Raw genomic sequence first — 8,946 nt, 5'->3', positions numbered from 1 at the left:
GGAAGGTTATGTTGGTGACTAATCACCTTGTACCTGTCCTAATCAAACTTAAGAAAGAATCACTTGACGGCTAAGCCCTGGTGACCCTATCGTCACATGGCTAGAAGGAGCGATGCTCATTATTGTGACTTTTGGCTATTGTCACCTATTTGCTTGGACTGATAGTCCTGAATGGTTATTATGATCGTTGTTGATATTATATCATGCTTTATTGTGTTTTCTTGCTGGGCTTTGGCTCACGGGTGCTACGTGGTGCAGGTAAAGGCAAGAGGAAGCTGGACCATCCTTGAGTTGAAGAGCTTAGGTGATGATGTGTACATATGCAGTTGCTCGTCCACCACGGCCGAGGTTTAAAGTGGAACTAGGGTTGAACCCTGTTTTGCCGCTTAGAACGGCCTGTTGTAAATATTTTCTGTAATAAACTCTGAAATTATATTTTCGGGATCCCAATATATATAGTAAACGTTCTAGTGAAATGTTACATCTTAACCAAAGTTTTAATCCCTAAACCGCTAATCATACTTAGTTCACGTTTTTGGCCAAATGACTCGGTTAGCGAGTTTAGCACTGTTTACAAGGCACACCGTAATGGTCTCTGGAGCTTGGGGCGTTACAGGTTGGGACTAAGTGCTCCCTATGTTTGTATGCATTGTTACGTGAATGTGATTAACCATGTGGACACGATGGGACTAAGAGCTCCCTATATTTGTATATCATGTCATGAGATGGTATTATTATGCCATGGGACATGCGATAACCGACCTAAGGGTGTCGGAATCAATATTTGCGCACAGGGCGCGGCTTGGCCACTGGTAGCTGAGGCAGCTTATTTATCACTGAGCTCGGTTAAGCTGGCCGGAGTCAGTGAGTATTACACTGGGGGCGGCCCAAGTGAGCCGAAGACAGTGTGTTAAATAGAGGGTGCAACCTAAGGGTGCTGACCCTGAATATTATTTGATGGATGTGATAAACTGTTGATTATGAGCGTGAATATTGTGTTATGGATATGATTGGTTGACTGTCTGGATGATAAATTGTTAATCTGCTGAGTGTTATTACTGATTGGTTAAATGTTATGAAATGTCGAATTCCTAGTTGTACATTGTGGATTATTTGATTAATAATGTTGATCTTGTTATGATATCATGCTTTCTTGCTGGGCCTCGGCTCACGGGTGCTACGTGGTGCAGGTAAAGGCAAGGGTAGGCTGAATCAAACATGAGTTGGAGAGCTCTGGGGGCGAGGTGTACATTGTCAGCTGCTCGGCCGCCACGGTCGAGGAATTGTACAGGGACGGAAACCTAAAATGTATATTTTTCCATTAGAGTGGCTTGAATTATTTGTGACTCTTGGAATTTGCTGTAACTAAGTCGTCTAAACCCTGTTTTGAGTTTCCGTGTATTGAACTGTCATTTTTAATGAAAATAACCTGTTTGTGACCAAAATCTTTTATTCCTAATCCGTTGATGACATTGAATTCACATTTTGTTTAAATGACTTGATTAGCAAGTCTTGCACTATTTTAAACACACAGTGTAACGGTCTTGGTTATCCAGGGCGTTACAGAGAGAGAGAGAGAGAGGTTTAGGTGTTTCCAACTAATTCCTTCTTTGTTTTTGTCTTACTTAGGTTACTTAAGTTAATCCCAAAGCTCGGGGTACCAAAAACGTCCCCGAGGGAAAAATGGTAAATTACCCCAATATTCCCTCCTAAGCTTCCTAAACTCAAATATATCTCCAATTAATTATTTCCATGACCCGATAACCCAAATAATTGTCTAATACCCAAAATATCCCTTGACTCGCCCTGAGTCAAGTATTGGGTTCCATTGTGACTTACCCGTTAACTGGCTCCCTAGGATCGCCTCAAGTCGCATGTTGCTGATATATCCACATAATAATGTCGTCTTCACAATTATAACACATAATCACATTTATGCCATAAACGGGCTAAAATTATGAATATACCCCTTTAAGCTAAATAGGGCCTACATGTATACTAATATTCTTAGACATGCATTTCATATATCCATGTAATCATGTAAGCATGCTTATCACGAAATCTTGCATTAAATTATTTATTCCACACATAAACCAATTATGTCATCCCGGCATACTAATCAAGGCCCTTAAGCCTTATTAGTGATTTTTGGGTCGTTACATTAATTTTGCCAGTTAGGCCAACTTATGTTGTAATTGATTTTGAAGTTGTAAATGCCTAGTAAACACTTATTTTTGGGATCCCATGTACAGACTCAAATGTTTTAATGAAAATAACTATTCCCATGATCAAAAAATTTAAACCATAATCCATTAATTATCCTTAATTATACGTTTATATCCAAATGACTTGATTAGCAAGTCCAACACTATTTAAAATATACAATGTAATGATCTTGACTATTCAGAGCGTTACAACTCCCTTGGCTAAATCAGGGTCTACTAAGTGAGTGAACCATGATAGAATCATGCTATTAGATTGATTCCAAAGAGCATATTCTATTGGATGCTTTGTTTCATAGGAGGCTCAATAGATCCATCAATGAAACCAATTTTGTTTTTGGCTATAAGTGCATGGATCATGGATTTACTCTAATGATGGATAATTGGCTCCATTTAGTTTTGTTGGAACGAGCATGTGACCGGGTTGATCGGAATGATGGACGAAAAATGGATTGGAGGAATCCATGGCTGAAGAAACGTGGCTGGTATTTGGATTGGAAAGTGATTTTTCTGTTGTTTTTTGGTTTGTATCTGGTATGACAATTGTTTTCTTTTGGTTTGTATCTGTCATTGTGTTTTATTGGTTTTCAAAGCTTAACAAAAATAGCTATGATAAAAGTGAAGGTAGCAAATGAATATGAATAAACTAAGAAGTATATATTTTATTAGCATTTTGTAGTATATATCTCCTCTATATAATAAAGGAATATTTACATAAAGTGATAAAAAAAATCCAGTTTTTAAACATTTATACTGCACACGGTTTTTTTAACATTTTTACTGTTCATCATTTTTTTTTCTTTCATTTTTACGGACTCTCCTCTCCAGCTCCGGTGGTGATGTCGCAAGTGGGAAGTCGGCAAGGCTGTGTGGGTGCTGGTGGAGGGGCTTGCGCGAAGGGACTCTTGGCTGGTGGTTGCGATGAAGCGTGGGAGAGGCACAGCGTCAGAATCAGCATTTTGGGTGGTGGGTATGTGGCTTCGTGACTGGAACTTGAAGGTTGGTTTTGCGCACAGTAAGGCTGGGTGCTTGGGGATCTAACGACTTGGAGCTAAGATGGGGAGAGGCGAGGGGTCCTGGGCTTGTGCAGAGGTCTAGGTCGGGTCGACTTGCACAGGTGGAATCGCGCCTATGACGTGCATGGGCGACAGAGCTCGGAGCTTGGGACGGGGTGCACCTGGGCTCGATTTTGAGGCTTGGGAGAGGATGAGGCTAGGGGTTCTGGGTTCAAGGTTTTGTTGGGCAGTGAGGGCTGGGTGCAAGTTCTGGGATTTTGTTCAATGTTGTTGTTGTGAGGTTGTTTTAAGTGTAATGGATTGCATTGTGTTATTGTGGGGTTGTTATTTTTGGGTTGTTTAGATTTTATATATAGTTGTTTTCATGTTGGTTTTTAGTTATTTTAAGTTTGTATATAGGTGTTATGTTGTTCAGTTAATGTCAATTTGTTGTTTAGTTGTTTTCATATATATTTTGATTAAAAAAAAAACATATTAACATGTAGTGAGTTAATGTTTAGTTGTTGTCTTATTGTTGTTTTTTAGTTGTTTCATTGACATCGTATTTTTGTAAATATAAAACTTTAAAAAACGTATTTTCCGAAAACTAAAGGTAGTATTTTTTTTAAAAAAAATCAGGGACCGAAAAAAAGTTAAAAAAATACCAAAAAATATATATTTTTGAAAAAACCCTATAATAAATGTGTAGATAATGAAAATTTTTTGTTTTAATGGTTTTTTTATTTTTTTTAATGTTAACTTTAACGGAATATTCTTATATTTAACAGAATATTTTTATATTTAACTATAGTTTGTAAACACTTAAACTTAAATAAAATAAAATAAAATAAATAATTAAAAAAATTAAAATAGGATATTTTTTAGATATTTTACCATGATAATTATTTAAAAATAAATAATTAAACAATTAAAATAAGATATTTTTGATATATTTTACAATGAAAATTTAAAAATAATAAATAATCAAACAAATCAAAATAGGATATTTTTTAGATATTTTATAATAATAATTATTTAAAAATGATAAAATTATACGTTTTATATCTTAAATAAAATTTAATTAAACTTAAACTCGCCTATTAGAATAATATCATATTAAACATATAATATAATTTACTGCGAATTAGCAACAAATTGTTTTTTTTTTTTAAAACTAGCAAGAAACTTAAATTTAAAATGTACGTAACATATAATATATAATATCTTGTTGTTACTCCCAAATTCAAAAATTAGAACAAACATAAACTTAAACAAAAATAAATAAATTATTTAATTAAAATAGAATATTTATTTGAAATTTATGTAGCATTAATATAAATTTAATAAAAATAATTAATAAATTTTATAAATAAAAATAAACATGTGTGCATATTGCACGTTGTTTGTATTTAGTATATATATATATAGGACAATTCTTCTATAGGGGCTTCACTTTAAGCCCTACCGGTAGGGCTTTCAGTGTTTCTCGACCCGTGAACAATTTTCGGCGCGACTTTTTTTTATGATCGTGTATATTGTAGCTATTTAGAGCATCCTGCAAATTTTCATAAAATTCCGAATAGTTTACAGTACCGAAAATTAGGTTCAAACATATTATTTTCTGTAGCACCCACATTATTTTGATATAATATAGCCAATAATCACATGATTGCATTGCATTGCATTACATATCATACAATATGTATAATTTGAGCATATGCATACTCTTATAAGTGTTTTCATGTATAAGTATAAAAGTTGTGTATGTGATGTCTATATGTATGCTCAATATTATTAACCTTGTGGCATTTGAGTTGTCTTTTATGGGTGTTTGATGTGCTCAAGATATAAGAAAGTATGAAAAATATGGACAATGCATGGAATTAAGTGAGAAAAGTGAGATATAGAAGGCAAAAGATGTTAAGTGGTGAAAAATAGTACAATGTCGATTACTAGTATTTCGGGGTAAAATTGAGTATTAGTGGATTTACCAAATATAATTGAGGTATGATTAAGGTCTCATTGATGAAGTAAAAATGGTTTTAGAACCATTAGATCAATTCTTGATGGGAGGAATACATAATCAGTGGTATTGATGCAAAGTCAAAACGAGCTCAGCATAAGTGCGCTACACTCGATCGGGTAAGCATAACTATTGGGTATAAAATCATATGGACCTAAGGTTTGGTGTGAGTGTTTTACACATAAGGATAATAGGGCCAGCAGATGATTAAGTCGAAATTATTGAAGTGATAAGGTTTTTATAAGTCAAAAGGTGAAATGATGAGGTGCAATGTGTCAAATTTTGATACAATAAGGCCAAATCATTGAAAATAAAGAATTTTCATCAACCTTATCACTTTGCACGACCATTACTCTGAAAAAAAAGAGAGAAAAGAAAACCAAAAACCATTTCTTGGAAGGTTTGAAGAAATTCTAAGGAGATCCAAGTGAAATCAAAGCCAAAGAAGTGGATTAAGCTTAGTTCTAGCCTTTTTATGGTAAGTTCTTGTACTTGGAAGTTAAAATATGTTTTTTTTGAATTTTGCTAAGAGCTTATCTATGGTGTTTTATCTCTTGTTAAGATATTTCTTGGTGGTTTCCAAGTGGTTTCCAAGTGGTTTGAGGTTTAGAAAAGCTAGAAGAGATTGTTTTCGCTGAAAAGTTGCTCGGTAAGTGAAAATTTGTGTTTTATGAGGTTTTTGGGGTTCTTGGAGTACAAATTGATTTTTGGTTATTTGATTGAGTTTATAAGAGAGTATATATGTTTATAAATGTTTGAATAGATGTGGAGACTCATTTAATTTGGGTGATGATCTAGGAGATAAGAATTTTATCAAAATCGGTATATGATAACTTTATGATGAATCATGTTGGTATTTGGGATATATGTTTATGGTAGGTTATTTAATGTTGATTATTGGTTGATTTTGATATTTGAGGATAGCTAAAATTAAGGGGAAACTCTGTCAAAATTTCTCCAAATGTCTAAGATAAATTTAACGCTCGATCTAGGTGGTTTAAGGCATTTTAGGCATGAATTGGATAAGAAATTTGATATGATGTTTTATGGGTATTTTTAAATGAGAGTTCAATGTATTACTGCCATCATTATGATGAGAAATCCATGCCATTGTCAGGATAAGCACATCAACACCTAAGACACCACTTGTTACACGGTGAAATATATTTTAGACAGAAGGTAAGTAAAGTACTCAACTGCAACACAAGAATTACATGTTATGTGAAAGTATGCATTATATGAATATTTTGTGAGTAAGTAGTATTAACATACATTGACACTTCATCATAAATTTGTATGCATGGCATAATAGTGATATGGTAAATTATTATATGATATAAGACCATGCATGATATTATGATGATTAATTATATGATGCATTTGCAAGTTTTGTGCAATATAAAAGAAAGTTGTAATAAGAAGTTTAAGTTCAGTGCCACTGTTTTGAAAAGGCAAATGAAAGTGTTAATAAATGTAAATGGAGGCCTATAGTAGGCTTATAGTGGCTGCCCAATAATTTGGGCTAGGTTTTAGTGAACCAATTATATTGTTTGCCATGTTCCGTTTTTATTTCTCCTCCATATGAGTTATTGTTATATGTATTGACACCACAGTGTGTGGCCGCCTTAACTCTTGAGCCCGACGGGGCAACGATGGAATAATGTTTTTAATGTGCCCTACTGTGGTGATGGCTAGCCGGAGGAGAACCTATGGGATTTTATATGATATGTGTAACAAGCCATGTAGGCATTGGCCTAATCAAACAGTGTGCACAATTTTAAGGGGCCCAAAATTTAAAAAAAAGTTGTGTATGTCCTTTAACATTGAGTAATCATTAGCATTGCATGCATTACTTTGCTTACTGAGCTTTAGACTCACAGTTGTCTTGTGTTGCAAGTAGAGAAAGAAATGAGTGAATGACATAAGGAGAACTGAAGCATGGTCCTGACCCTGATTTGTACATATGAACATATCGACCTTTTTGTGGGTTATTTCAGTTATCAGTGTGATGTTTGTAATAAAGTGTGAAGTTATGTTTTGAAAACAAATTGGGTTATTTAATACTTGTGTATAATATGTTTGAGACACACTTTATGTTTAATGTAAATAATGTTAAATAAGTTTTCAAGTTAAAAAAAAAAATGTCCAGACTTCCGCAGTAATAAATTATATGATATAGTTTTAAAACGTAACACCTCAAATATGGTTTTAACTGAAAATAAGTGAGGGTGTTACATTTTCCACGCGCATAAAAAAAATTAGTCACACGTGCAACAACATGTTTGAACCTAGTTTTTGGTACTGTAAACTATTCGGAATTTTCTGAAAATTTGCAGGATGCTCTAAATAACTACAATATACACGGTCATAAAAAAAAAATCGCGCCGAAAACTGTTCACGGGTTGTAAACACTGAGAGCCTTACCGGTAGGACTTAAAAGTGAAACCCCTATAGGAGAATTCTCATATTACGACGTAAACAAGCTAAATCTAAGGCTTGGAAGCGTGTTCCTTTGTTTAGTGGATATTAATTACATTGACTTAGGAAGGAAAATAAATATGTAAATATATAGGTAATATGATATATTTCCTAGAGGAAACTTAAAAAAAAGAAAAACTCAAGAGATTTTATATATAAAAAAATTAAAAATCAAATAAATTAACAAACAATTTATGAGTATTTATACTAAAAATCCATCAATTTATATCACAGAAAAAGAGAGAAAAGATGGTATTCCTTCCAATAATCGTGTCATGTGCTGTTACATTTGTAAATACAATTTCTATTCATCTCAAGAAAAAAATTGTCATTGAATTTGTATTCTAGAAATATCCAAAAGATGTCTTGATCAAAGACTAATCCACAAATTGTGACCTCTTTCATTTATATATGGGTAGGTAATCATTTGGTACCTTATATTTTTGCAAAGTATCATTTTGGTACCATCTGTTTTCAATAATGCTCATATGGTACTCTGTATTTTAAAATCGTACATATTTGGTACCCTAAACTCAAATTTAATTAATAAAATTGTACCAATTTAATCAAACTGTTGTCAATTATGTAAGTTCCAAATTTAAATTTAATTACTTAATTACATATAACTGATGACAGTTTGATCATATTGACAAAATTTTATCTATCAAATCTGAGTCTAGGGTATCAAATATGTATAATTTTAAAATACAAGATACTATATGAGCATTATTGAAAACAGAATGTGCCAAAATGATACTTTGTAAAAATATATGGTGTCAAATGAGTAAATTCCCTTTATATATAGAGGATTTTATTTTGGTAGGTGCTAAAAAAGAGGCGCATTGTCTCTTTTGTGTTCTCCTACCGTAAATAGTTTTCGGCATAATTTTTTTTATAATCGTGTTTATTTTAATTATTTAGAATGGTCTACAAATTTTTAAAAAATTCTGAATAATTTATAGTGCCGAAAACAAAATTTAAACACGTCGTTGCATGGGTGACTAATTTTTGTTATGCGGGTGGAAAACATATTTGAACCTAATTTTCAATACTATAAATTGTTTGCAAATTTTTAAAAATTTGTAGGATGTTCTAAATAACTACCATATATCTATTGGATTCTTATATATATATATATATATTTATATTTATAGATTAATTTTATATTTCTATACCTATAAATTTGGATGATGCTTGTACATAGTTTATAGTATGATGATGTATCTTT

The 8,946-nt window shown here is 32.8% G+C and overlaps 1 long non-coding RNA gene across 1 annotated transcript; it reads left to right on the top strand.

Annotated features, from left to right (window-relative positions):
- The first annotated feature begins 5,557 nt into the window (after window positions 1-5,557).
- On the top strand, window positions 5,558-7,350 carry LOC133802322 (uncharacterized). Its single transcript, XR_009877243.1, has 4 exons — window positions 5,558-5,718; window positions 5,803-5,889; window positions 6,358-6,419; window positions 6,854-7,350. It is a non-coding gene; the product is annotated as an uncharacterized LOC133802322 (long non-coding RNA).
- Window positions 7,351-8,946: the final 1,596 nt, after the last annotated feature.

The sequence above is a fragment of the Humulus lupulus genome, chromosome 9 (assembly GCF_963169125.1).
Source record: "Humulus lupulus chromosome 9, drHumLupu1.1, whole genome shotgun sequence".
NCBI lineage: Eukaryota > Viridiplantae > Streptophyta > Magnoliopsida > Rosales > Cannabaceae > Humulus > Humulus lupulus.
The sequence above is the reverse complement of the archived record's forward strand: the minus strand, read 5'-3'. Positions and strand labels throughout refer to the sequence as shown.